Below are 14,009 nucleotides of genomic sequence, written 5' to 3'. Positions count from 1 at the left end.
TATTCCATTTAGAGTCATACACAACTTTTACTGGCGTGTGATATTTTCTGCCAATGCCCTTTTTATTTTTCTGGTAATTTCACTTTCTATTATCACATTATTTTTACACAGGTAACAGGTTCGGCACGTAGGCAAGATATGGTTTATGATATTAGTAGAAGAGTAGGCCTTTCTTTATTTTGATCTTCCGTTGAATGCTAATACCCGAAAGCTGACGACAGGATGTATCAGTAGGTAATGTGTTACCTGCAACAGTAGCAAGGAATTGTCCTCTATCATCAACGATTATTTTATGTAGGCATTCTCTTTGAGTGAAATCATCTCTGGAGATCTCAATCTCGCATATCCACCAACATAAGAGTTGATTTTTTTCGGTATTCCAAACAAATTTAATTCCTTACTGTCATGACAATGCATGCATACATTTCCAATAAGGCTACCACTTATACTTGTTTCATAGTTTAAATACTTCTCCTTGTCGGCATTCAATGCTACAATAACATTGTCATGTGAACACACTTTATTAAAATGCTCCATCTTCACTTTTTTAAAGATACGACTTATGTGTTTATCGTTCCATTGTGTAAAAAATACTGATTTAATACATGCAATAGACTAGGTAGTGTCGATAACCGGCCATAGAGTACAAGTGGGAAAGTCACATCCTGTCTTTGAGCAAGCATAAAGTAAAATTGTTAGAGCCGTAAGCATATTTTGTCATTTTAAGGTACGTACAAAAAAAAAATAAAGTTGAATAATTTCAAAGTTTAAAAAAAAATAGTTTGTTTTTTATGAAAAAAATATTGATTAAGGATCATCAGTCCTCATCATTAGGAGTATGGGTATGCACAAGAATATATTTAAAAATTCAAATCAAAAGTGTCATTCTGTTTTTCTGATATGATTTAGAGATGTAAAAAAAAGTTGAATAATTTCGAAGTCCAAAAAAAAATTTGTTAAAAAAAAGAGTTTGTTTTTTATGAAAAAAAATATTGAATTAGAACCATCAGTCCTCATCATTAGGAGTATGGGTATGTACAAGAATATATTTTAAAATTTAAATCAAAAGTGTCATTCTGTTTTTCTGATGTGATTTGTAGATATAAAAAAAAATTAAACAATTTCGAGTTCCAAAAAAGAATTTTGTTAAAATAAATACTTTGTTTTTTATGAAAAAAAATATTGAATTAGAACCATCAGTCCTCATCATTAGGAGTATGGGTATGCACAAGAATATATCTTAAAATTTAGATCAAAAGTGTCATTCTATTTTTTTCATATGATTCAGAGATGTAAAAAAAAGTTGAATAATTTCTAAGTCCAAAAAAAAAATTTAGTTAAAAAAAAAAATAGTTTGCTTTCATGAAAAAAATATTGAATTAGAACCATCAGTCCTCATCAATAGGAGTATGGGTATGCACAAGATTATATTTTAAAATTTAAATCAAAAGGGTCATTCTATTTTTCTGATAAGATTTGGAGATGTAAAAAAAAGTTGAAAACATATATCACTTTAAAAAAAATAATAAAAAAAAATTTATAAAAAAAAACAACAAAATCAAAAAAATGGGGGGGGGGGGCAAATGTTGGAGGGGCGGGGGCCCCCTTCGAGTTTGAGGATAGGGGACCTTTGGGGGTTGAGGTTTCTGGTGGTTAGGATCGTTGGTGCTTATGATCCTTGACGGTTCGTACTCACATACACCTTACTTCTTGAATTGCAAGGATTTCTAAGATTTGTTCTGAATTTCATTATTAGAATTCTTTTCTTGCCATCTACATCTCTCTTGGTATCAACTGTTTAATATACTATATAGTTATACCCTATTTCAAACTGATATCACGGTTCAAATATTACTTATGTATTATACAGAAAGCATCGGAAAGGTAGAGCTAGGTCAACTCACAATGGCATTCTGTGATCATTAACCTTTTTTACAGATTGATGTTGTTTCAAATTTATAACAAATTAACAGAGTTAAAAAGCCCTTCGGGGTTACCTTAACTGCTAATCAGTTTAACCCTTTTTCTCCATATTCATATGATCCAATTCGCAAATATTATCTAGCTCTGTTTTTTTCCCTAATTAGAATTCTTTTCTTGCCATCTACATCTCTCTTAGCATCAACTTTTTAGTATACTATATCGTTAGACCCTATTTTGAATTGACAACACTGTTCAAACACCACTTGTATATTATACAGACCACATCGGAGAGGTAAAGCTAGGTCAACTCACAATGTCCTTCTATCATCGTTAGCCATTTTCATAGATTGATGTTGTTTCAAGTTTATAACAAATTACCTGAGTTAACAAGCCCTTCGGGGTTACCTTAACTGCTAATTAGTTTAACCCTTTTTCTCCATCTTCATATGATCCAATTCGCAAATGTTATCTAGCTCCGTTTTTTTCCCTATTATTCAATTAATATCCTTGATATACTCCAATTTGCGAATCCCTTACCCCTTTTTTGCAAATAGATTTAGCTTTTAACAGCATATGTCAATCAATCAATTCTGAGTTTAGCCTACTATTCTTTAATTAGCAACTTCCTTAATTATATAACTCAATGAATATCCATAGATACCCAAAATTAATACAAAACTTAAATTTCTTTCCAAGAAAATATTTTGAATACGATTTGGCTGTATAAACTGTTATGATGCTTCAAGATAAAAAAAACGCTTATGATAAAAGTGTCTCAAAAACCCTTCTGGTTGCGTTATATAATCTCAATTATACTCTCAAAACGTGTTTGTTCACTTTATAGGTATATAATATAATAGGTTTGGTCTCTTTTTGCAATGTGCACGTCAAACTGCACTGTATATTCTTGTATCCGTGAGTGTTGCCTAGAATAGCATAGAAAGGAACATAATCCACCCAAATAGCACAGGAAGGAACATTGAGTCAGCAAAGTATAAGTTAGCACTCTACTCAAATATACAGCCCATATTGTACAAGTCCAATGAATTCTGTTTCAGTCCAATGCATTGTATCGCCCGTCACTTTTCTTTGTAGCTATGAAATCGGTTTTCTGGGATCTAACCTAAGCGTATTCTTGAATGTGAACTGGCTCATAAACAAGTATTAGCCAAACCTTAACGTATGTTAAAACCTCCTTCCCTTAGCTACCAACAGACAGCCTCCTCCCATAAGAAAATATTGGAAGTGTATTTTAAAACGTACAGTACCCAAACTACGTTTAATAAGCATTGAATTCCATTGGGACTTTCCACTTTCCCTCATTTTTGGAAGACTGCCTGGAGTCAGATTTTTGCTAAGGTTTCTCCCAAAAGACAAAGATTTGACCTTATCACAGGATTTACCACGGAAAAAACAATCTCGATCTGAAAATTGTTTGAATTTATCCTAATAGTATTTTTCACTTTCTCAACTTCTGGTATGCATTTAAATATTCACAGACGTTTATTTATTAAAAACTAATTCATAGCAATTAGTTGTCATGGACCTTTGATGTGCGACGGACAGTGAACAAATCTGATTGCTTGGATTGGTTAAGCAGAAAGTTTTACAACAATAAATATCTTAGAAAATTAGAATTCAATTTGTAAGGAAAAACACCTCCATATGCAGTTACGCAGTTTTTATTTAGCAATTGATGCCAAATTAAAAGATAAAGAAACATGGATAGAAAATCAGGTAGAAATAAGCCAAAAACATATAGCACAGAAAGGTGCAGCGGGGAGGTGCAGAAGGTGCAAATCTCCTTTGAAGAGGAAGTTGTCTACGAATAGCAATAGACTGTTAATTTTTGAATTTGTACGGACAAAAAGTGTTGTCAAAAAGACAACACCTGACAGTCAAGGCCGTATCCAGGGGAGGAGCTTGGAGGGTTAGAACCCTCCTAGAAATGTTTATCTAGGAATTACTCGTAAAAACGTAACAAGATGAATACAAACAAGTCTTTGATGTGTTTTTTGAAGGTTTTCTTTTGTAAAACCTCTCCCAAAAAAAAATCCTCTTGCTAACCTCCCCTCCCTCGGAAAAAATCCTTGATATGACCCTGCCTGACACATATTCAGAAATTTGCTATTTTTTTTTTTTGAGCAACGAGTTTTATACTGTAAATTAAAAATTGAAGAAGAGATGAAACAAAAGTTGAAACAAGGAAAAATTGTCGGGATTCGGAGGAAGCTGTCCTAACCAAACGTACTAAGACAAAATTACTTTACATACTTTACTTGTTCTCGTGTAATTTGTTCTCGATAATTTGTTCTCGTGTAAAATATGTTCGAGGAAGGGTTTGAAAGCATATCTTTTGTTATTTTGAGTGCTTCGATTAGAAAAACCTCGACATTAGATTAAAAACATAATAAAATGCACAGCGCTCACAATGTCTGCAAAAGAAGGTAATACTTACCCAAAAAAGAACCAAGTTAGGCATGACTGATTTTGGTCTCTCTTTTACCTAGTTTTATAAATTTAGAGTGGAAACTTTAAATCTCAAATAGAATTATCAAACAGTTCGTGGTAACGAACTGTAAGTAAGGAGCGACCCGGCTCAATGGTAACCGAAACTCTAGAAAACGGAATTTTGATACCAATAGATACATCAAAAGAATTTTAATGCTGATTTCAAATATATAAGTTTCATCAAGTTTAGTCCTACCCATCAAAAGTTACCTGTCTGCGAATATTTGGCTGATTTTCAAAAAAACGGGGAAAGACCCCCTAAAAGTATTAGAACCTTAATGAAATTCATACCATCATATCGAGCGTATCAGAGAACCCTACTTCAGAGGTGTCAAGCTCCTGTGCAACAAAAATGTGGAATTTTGTATTTTTACCAGAAGAAAGATCACGGATGCGTGTTTTTTATATTTTTTTTTGTTTATTGTTTTTTCCCAGGGATGATCGTATCGATCCAGTGGTCGTAGAATATCGTGAGAGGGCTCTTTGGAACGAAAATTAAAAATTCTAGTGCCCTTTTTAAGTGACCAAAAAAACGAGGGCAACTAGGCCCCCTCCCATGCTCATTTTTTCCCAAAGCCACCCGATCAAAATTTTTAAGGTTTTCAAACAGTTCGTGGTAACGAACTGTAAGTAAGGAGCGACCCGGCTCAATGGTAAGTGATACCAATAGATACATCAAAAGAATCAAATTTTAATGCTGATTTCAAATATATAAGTTTCATCAAGGTATTGACTAGAGGGCGAACCCTCTAATATACGTATTAAAAATATAAGAATATAGAGGTTCGTTACGTAAGTTAATTCGTTAGTTACGTATATTTATTACTAATAAAAACGTTCGTAAATAAAATTAAACAGGTTTCGAGAAAGCCATTTAACCAAATAAAAGTAAAATTAATATTCAATTTTTTTTAATTATTCATGTACGGTGAGCCAAAATCAAAACCTGCATTAATTCAAAAACCTTCAAAAATTAAATAAAAAAAACAAGTTTTTTTTAAACTGAAAGTAAGGAACGACGTTAAAACTTAAAACGAACAGAAATTGTTCCGTATATGAAAGGGGCTGTCCCCTCCTCAACGCCTCGCCCTTTACGCTGAAGTTTGACTTTCTCACAACTCTATTTTTTTTAAACAATGAAAAACTTTAGCGTAAAGAGCGAGGCGTTGAGGAGGGGACAGCCCCTTTCATATACGGAATAATTTCTGTTCGTTTTAAGTTTTAACGTCGTTCCTTACTTTCAGTTAAAAAAACTTGTTTTTTTTTATTTAATTTAAAAATTAAGAATCATCCCGTCATCAAAGGTTAATAATATATTCTACTAATTTAGTCTTTAAAAGTAATCGGCTGTTAAGGTTTTTAAATTTACTATTTATTTTTAGCCTATTTGCTATAGGAGGGATTTGGTATCTTATTGAAAATTTATATCTTTCCCAATTAACCAAAGAGATTCAATAAGCTTAAAAAGGAGCCGACGAAGAAGCGATTGAGCGAATAGGGGTAACAAGAATTTCTGATTCATAAAAATAACTCGCCGGAGACGGAATATCATAATGCCAGAGCGATAATTGCAAATCCCTAAGTTGATTAAGGTCTAATATATGAAGAAATAAGAATAAAGTTTTTGTTTCAAAAAGATTTTGAAGTCGTGCAGGACGATGAAAGAAAGTACCAAGGATTCTTACGGCTTTATTTTGCAATGGCTGGAGGTGTTTAAAATGATTAGGGTAAATTTACATATTTGAAATCAGCATAACAATTCCGTTTTTTAGAGTTTCGATTACTGTTGAGCTGGGTCGCTCCTTACTTATAGTTCGTTACCACGAACTTTTTGATATCCATTGCCAAAGGACTTTTATTTGTTTTTGGGTATGGGAGTTCCCTTGGCCCAGGAACTTAAGGGTGTAAGTTTCAAGCGGTTTGGAAAAGACAGTTTTTTGGCCCTTTATCATGCCTAATTAGAAAGAGAACCATTCTGTTTTTCTGTTTTAATTTCTACATTAGACCAAAGACTTAATGACAAAATTATGATATAAGCCCAACGATTTTCAAGCAAATTGGCAAAAGCTTTTGTTGGTATTTTTTGGTCCCCTTTTCGAAGGGCTTGGGCCCAACGACTTACAGTTGTAAGTTTCAAACTCATCGCGGACAAGAATTTTTCTGGCCCATTTCCGAGCCCTCTAACACTTGACCCCTCCCATAAATATGTATTACTCATAGACTTAGCCCCGAAGGGTTCGAGCAAACCAGACACCCCCTTTTTTCACAATAAAATAAGCCCGTGAAGCCAGCCGAGCAAAATAACGGTCATTTGCAAGGGTCAAAAACCCAAGATCCTGGCTGTAATGAACATAGGGAAGCAAGCAAAGGCCTGTGATTTTCGGGTTTAAACCTCCTCTTCCCGAAACATGACTAACTACATAAAATCACCCACTTTTCCTTTATTTAATTATTAAAAGGTATTTCCATAATTCCCCCCATTCCTTGGAATCAATATCATGGGTATGGCTGGGTTTTACTTTGGTCTTACAGATAAATCTTTGTAAATATTCACTTTATTTGTAAGTCAATAATATGATTTGGTAAAAATTTACCAAATCTTTAAGTCATGAAATATTTTAATTTATTGCTATCAGGAAAGAAGTGCAAACTTTGCTATTTTACTTCCAATATTTTAAAAATGAGAAATAATTAATGAAGTCAACTGTTAAAAATTGCAGTGTTTCCTTTTATTATTAAGTTGTTTATTGGGCATTGGTAGAGCATACAGCTAGAAACTATAATCTTACTTTTTCAAAAAGTCCAATATCTGTTTAAAACCAGCTACACTATTTGTTTACGTTGGCTATTGCTGCTTCTCCTGTGTCCAAAGAATTTATCACCTAAAAGGTTGAAACACTGAACACCTACTAACTGACGGGACACAGAAGAAGCGATATTTTTGCTACACAAGAAGGATTCTTCTAAATGCACCGGAGCAGAGCGCCGAAGAGAATTGCCCTATTTTATTTCTTGGCTGGAAAGGAATTCCTTTTCCCTCTTTAATTAGAATATTGGGTTGGGAATGCGTTTTTTTTCTTTAGAAGTAAACCCAAATTTGCATAAACTGGTGTATCAAGAAAGTTAAAGAACAAAAGCTTTTTCTAATGTAGAAGTGACTTTTGGAGGAATTAGTTGTAGACAGGGGTGCACTTTTTTTATTTCCCCTGGACGGAGCTAGGCCACATCTTTCATTTTAATCAAATCTGAACATACCAAAAATATAAAATACCTGAATCTTATAGAACTCTTTATAGTGCATTCTATTGTACATCCTTCACATAAGCACCCTTGAGGAGTGGATCTTCCCTCCCTCTAGACTTGGTATTGATAGTTTTAAGCCACTGGGAAGGAATTGATTCGAAGGGGAAGTGCAGTGGTATATTGAAAAAAGCGGTATACTATTTTTCAATTGTTTTCGAGTTCTAACTTATACTAATTTATGTGTTTCCAACACAAAAACATGTCTAAATGAAACTCAAATGACACACAAGTGCTTCAATGGTATTAAAATGTTAAGGATTTTTGGAGAGGTGACAGCCTAAATCTAGTTTGTGGTAATTAAATAAAAAAAAGTTTTTTAAACTGAAAGTAAGGAGCAACATTAAAACTTAAAACGAACAGAAATTGTTCCGTATTTGAAAGGGGCTGTCCCCTCCTCAACGCTTCGCTCTTAAAACTAAATTTTTTTTTTTTTTTTAAAAATAGATTTGTGAGAAATAATCAAACTTTAGCGTAAAAAGCGAGGCGTTGAGGAGGGGGCAACCACTTTTATAAACGGAATAATTTCTGTTCGTTTTAAGTTTTAATGTCGCTCCTTACTTTCAGTTTAAAAACTTGTTTTTTTTATTTAATTTCTGATCGTTTTTTAGTCAATGCAGCTTTTATTTTGGTTCACCGTCATTAAATAAGTAAAGAAATTTGCATAAAATTCTATATTCGTATATGTTTCTTCTGGCAAAAAATACAAAGTTGCAGATTTTTGTAGATATGAGCTTGAAACCTATGTAATAGGGTTTTCTGATACGCTGAATCTGACGGTGTGATTTTCATTAAAATTCTTTGACTTGTAGGGGATGTTTCCCCCCTCTTTAAAAAATCGGGAAAATTTTTTCAGGCTCGTAGCCTTTATGAGTAATACTAAACTAAATAAAATTTATATATTTAGAATCAGCATTATAAACACATTCTTTTGATACATTTATTGACATCAAAATTCCGTTTGCAAAAGTTTCATTTACTATTGAGCCGTATTGCTTGTTTTTTTTATTGTTTTTTTATTACGTATATGTTATTACGTATATGAGGGGGTTCTTCCTTTAGTCAATACTACGCTCTTTACGTTAAAATTAAAAAAAAAATTGATTCACAAACCCCTGAATCACAAAGGCCGTTTAATTAGAATAGATAGCTCTTTTGAAAGCACTAAAACAAACTGTAGCGTAAAGAGCGAGGTATTGACTTGGGGGTGAACCCCCTCACATACGTTATAATTTCTGTTCGTCTTAAGTTCTAATGTTGCTTCTTACTTTCAGTTGAAAAAACTTGTTTTTTTTTATTTAATTTCTGATCGTTTTTTAAATAATGCTTGAAAGTCCAGTGCCCCCTTCATAGAAATGTCCCTTACCCCAAAGAAACATCCTCCACGGAAAGATTCTCCAGAGTAACCCCCTCCTTTAGCCCCCCCTCCAGAAAAAAATCCTTCCTGAAAATGTCTGTATACTTCCCAATAGTAGTAAGGCCATAGGGAATATGACGACTACATTCACGAACACATGAATATCCAGTGCAGTTTCACGGATACATGGCTTACCTGGGCCAGTCACCTATTACTATGAACGATACTTGTCTTAGCAGACGGGTTTTCTGAGGTAACAGCCATTTTTTTTGGGGGGGGGTCAAACAGAGAGAGAGCGGCGGTTACTCCATATAAGGTAACATAATAAGTAATCGGATTCAGATATAAGGTGTAATTTTTGTTGTAGTTCATATCAATAAGAGAGTAGAATCCAGAGGGATAATAGTCTATTTGAGAGGATATTGGCAGAGAAAAAATGAGTGGTGCATTTACATTATTGTAGATTAATGATGGAACCGACAGCAGCAGCAATGATGCACGGGTACCTAATGTAGCTGTGGAAATAACCGCTGGTTGTAGACTATGCCTTGAATGGGATAGTATGTATGCTAGATATGTGATATCATTAAGCAATTTTAAGCAGGAGGAGCAATTATGTTTTGCTGGAAAAGTGAATATTCTCCATATAAATAAACTTCGGTCAGCATTAGATGTCCTATCGAAATATATTGATGAGAACAAAATGCATCAGTGATTATTATTGTAATTATGTTCAATAAAAATGTTTCTAAATCATTGGTATTTATTCTTTCTATAGTAGACTAGCGTATATTTTCTAGAGTACAAAAAGAAATTCTGGTTAGTCTAAAGTTGGTTGTGAGAGAGTTAGGACTCTAAAAAAAGGATAGATTCGAGAAAGAGCGAATCATGAGGAATCTAGTTATTATGAAAAACGTCTGATTCCAGATTTGGGCTTTATAGAGCTGTCTGTTTAACAAAAGACTTTTTCTAGAAAAATACTCGATGATAAATTAAAAACCGATTCTTTAACATTAGACTACTGTCTGAATCTTTTAAGTCACGCTCAAAATGCGATTCCACAATTTTTCGATATATTGATCACGACACGGCAAAATGATATTGTGGATACGCTTTTAAACATTAGTTTTGAAATTTAGGACTTTTTTCATGATAAAGATGGTGCTCAAGGATGATTTACTCCTCTCTCTCTCTCTATCCCAGACAATTTTTGTTGTTGATAGTTCAGTGTCATTGTTGTAGTGAGAGCGTCAACAGGTGACAAAATGTTCCATACATGTCCGTTATGTATGTACTCACTGGGCAGCTGGTCATTATCATGTGAGAATTGCACAATGATTGAGGAGTATGATGAATAGTGTAGATTATGCAACCCGTGTAAATTGCATAGAGGATATGCTGTACAAATTAAAGGTTGTAATTCCTGTCTTGAAGAGGTGTGTGACTCTCATCCTAGAGGCCACCTATGCTCCAATTGTCATTATATTAAATGTAATCAGTGGGAGGATACATATCCCGGTATGATTGGAAAGAATCCTATCCGTGATTTTAGTTTATTGCTACGAGATTGGTATCGTCGTGGTTTTAGATTGTTCTGGGAGGAGGAACCGGGTCATCGATTCAACTGCTGGAATAACAAAAGAATATGGTTTCTACGTCATCGATGTGAAGACCCTGGGTGTTATGATTATAAGCCCACTGATTTTTATTTGGCTGTGACGGAATGTGATTCGACACTTGAGGACACTGTTTGTGAAATTGCTTCAAATAAGCAAATTGAAACATGTGAATTCTATAGAATGAATGAGAATAGTATCATTGACTATACAAAGAGATATGACAAGAGTGAAGTCACACTCTACTGTAGAAAATGTGACCCTGACATTGCAGTACACCAGGACCAGTACACTGTGAATTCAGATAATCTACCTGCACTAGTTGTTGTCGACAAATACCTAGTAGTGGATGAAATCTAAAGAGTAGAAAAGTCGTTTTATCATGTATATAATTTTGTTTTATATTAATAAACAATTTCACATACATCTTTAGAACATTTTATTCTTAGGGCACTAAAATCAATATTAAATACGCTTGTAAGTATATTTTCCACTAGAAAGTTGTTCAATCGAGGTAAGTCAACGTAGATGTTGAGAAACCACTTGTAGGTGTAGCCACGACATCTGAACATGAAAAAGAGTAGTGCAAGAAAGCCACATGTCTTAGTCGTTAAATCCTGTACTCTTCGTTGATTTCGAATAACGGTTTTCCCACTGCTTTCAATAAAGTTGCTAATGTATAGAGAGTAGAATTTATACAATAGGCAAAGAGGATAAAAAATTCAATGGTCTTTGCTATTTGAAAGAAGCATAGCCTCTGGACAGTCGTCAGACTTAATTGACTGCTATTAATAATGAAAAGGTTATTGTTAACACTTGGAATTTTTTCAATGAAGTCCGAAGGTATGCAATAGGAGTTGTACTGGGACATGTATGGATCCATTCTAAATACGATGATTATTTGGTTTGTGTTCATGGTGCTAGGTCTAGTAGAACACAGCCGTCGGGTGTGAATTTCCAATAGGTTTCAAATTGACTCAGTGATATTAGCGTGATACTCTCAGTCAGAGCATTGGCAAATGTACACTCTAAACGTACATTCCCTGTTCGTACTATGCTCATATCTTGTGTGCCAGACAAGTCCAAAACAATAACCCCATGATTTTTTGAAAACATTGAATCGGTTATTCCATTTTCAAATAGTTGAGAGTCATGATCTAGGGATTGTATGGTCAACTCGTACAGAGTTCTATAGGATTTTCTGTCAAGTGATAGAGTGTACAGTGGGATACCATTCCCTTTGAACACGAAGCTAGATAGACCAAAAAAATTAAAATTATGGGGGGATCCAGTCTAGGGTCCAACTGCACTACCACTTTTCACAAAGGCTAAGGCAAATTTTGATAGGATTTCTCCATTGATAAATGATGAATCGCTATAGCTACGAGAGCCGGTGGCAATGTGACGCTGATTGGTGATCGTAGGGGGAAAAAGAAGTTTAATGTTGTTACCATTGGCTTTTAGCTTTTCCACTGCCAATGCTACCGAGCTCATAACCTGTTGTTTTCAGACTTGGAGACTTGCCGATGTGATAATAACATTTGCATCGGGTGCTGCAGGAAGTGTTTTTCTCAAAATGAAATTCGATAGGGCCATCTGTAGCTTAATGACAATCTTGACATTGGGGGGTAGCCATTGGGATATATTGAATATCTCATGATTTAATTTTCCGGCTAGATGATACTCCTGGGTCACTGCAGTAGTCAACTCACCGTCAGTATCAACACCTGACCGATATTCATAGCCAAATGATTGTCCTATAAACTCTTTGTATGCCTTTGGCGTCATCATCATGAATTGTATGTAGCTGGCATAGTTGGATAAATTATTGCTAATGCTAACAAATACCAAATTAGTAAATAAATTAATTTTTTTTAATAGGTTGTTTATAATAAATTATTCATATGAGAGACAATCGAAGGCAGGTTGAGTTGTATTATATGACTTTTTCTTAACCGCAAAATTTAAATCAATAAATGTTGACTACAAATCAATGAAATAGTCTTAATTGGAAAATATTTGAAAGTGTAAATTTTCCGAGAGGGGTTGTTGGGGGTGATATTGTTCATAGTAGCCATACTTGACACTGACATCAACATTTTCTGCATTGAATAGAACAATGAGGAACTAATTGATAGATATGATTCCTTGTGGGGGAGATAAGTCATCTTAAGAGAATAAATGCTTCTTTGATCTAACAATCTTTTTCTTTTTCTTCTTCTTCTGCTTATTGGTCTTCCTTGTTTTATTCCTCAAAGTCCTTGTTGATGTCCTTTGCTTCCTGCCTGGGTGGAGACTGATGAGTGAATGACGCGAACGCATCCTTTTCAATCCCTCCCCATTTTGTCGAGATTTTAGTTGCTCTCCAACGGCTCTTGCTGAAGATCTAATATTTTCCTTAAAACTTTCCTTGAAATTCTTGCCCGACTCCCAGTCCTGCAGTGTGGAGGCAGCAAAATTTGATGCAGCAGGTACAAGATATTTTCTGGCAAGGGGTAGTGCAGAACGAAATAGCCTAGCAAACCAGCTACCAAGACCATAGCCAGACATTGTAGTACGCCCCTTGTAGTAGTCCAATCCATTGCCTATTTGACGTGGACTCAAAGCACCAACATAACAATCAATATCGGGACAGACAAATGGACTTCTTCTATTGTTCATTTTAGTTGATTGTGCTGTCGTTGACAATGGGTCGAAAATGACATGTAATTATTGCTAAGCCTTTTGGTATTGCTAGAGGATCACCCAATTCACTTCTTAGTGTTAACTGACAGATTTCCAAATACTAAGTGTTTACAGGAAAATAATGAAGATCCTTTATATTATAGTTGTGAAAAAGTTCATGATATGTTGTTCGTTCAAGAAATCGTAGGAGTGGGACAATTGAATTTACGACCCTTGACGTTTCCACACAGTATGCATGGAGGAATATTCCAGATTCCTAGGCAAAACCAGGCAAGTAATCGCCAAAAATAACTTGATCCATCCCGTAAACGGCGCAAGCATTTTTCCCATTGATCATTTTCTGTTTAAAGCCAAGAACATCTCTCAAATTGTCCTTGAGAATAATTGTTTCAGTTTCAACAGGTGAGCTAATGTAAATCCTACCGTGTTCCAATGAATAATTAAAATGAAATATGCTGGTCCTGTGATATGGGTTTTTTTTATTGATTGTACGAGCTAAATCCTCCATATTTTCATATTCAATATATTTCAATCTGACATGTGGATAGTCACTAGATTTAAGTGCTTCAACCCATTCATAGTAGGCTTAGCTCAACCCATTCATAGCCCAATAGAAT

Source organism: Artemia sp. Qi Xiang Cuo, chromosome 20 (genome assembly GCF_049724085.1).
Source record: "Artemia sp. Qi Xiang Cuo chromosome 20, ASM4972408v1, whole genome shotgun sequence".
NCBI classification, from domain to species: Eukaryota; Metazoa; Arthropoda; class Branchiopoda; order Anostraca; family Artemiidae; genus Artemia; species Artemia sp. Qi Xiang Cuo.
This window is presented reverse-complemented; position numbering follows the sequence as displayed.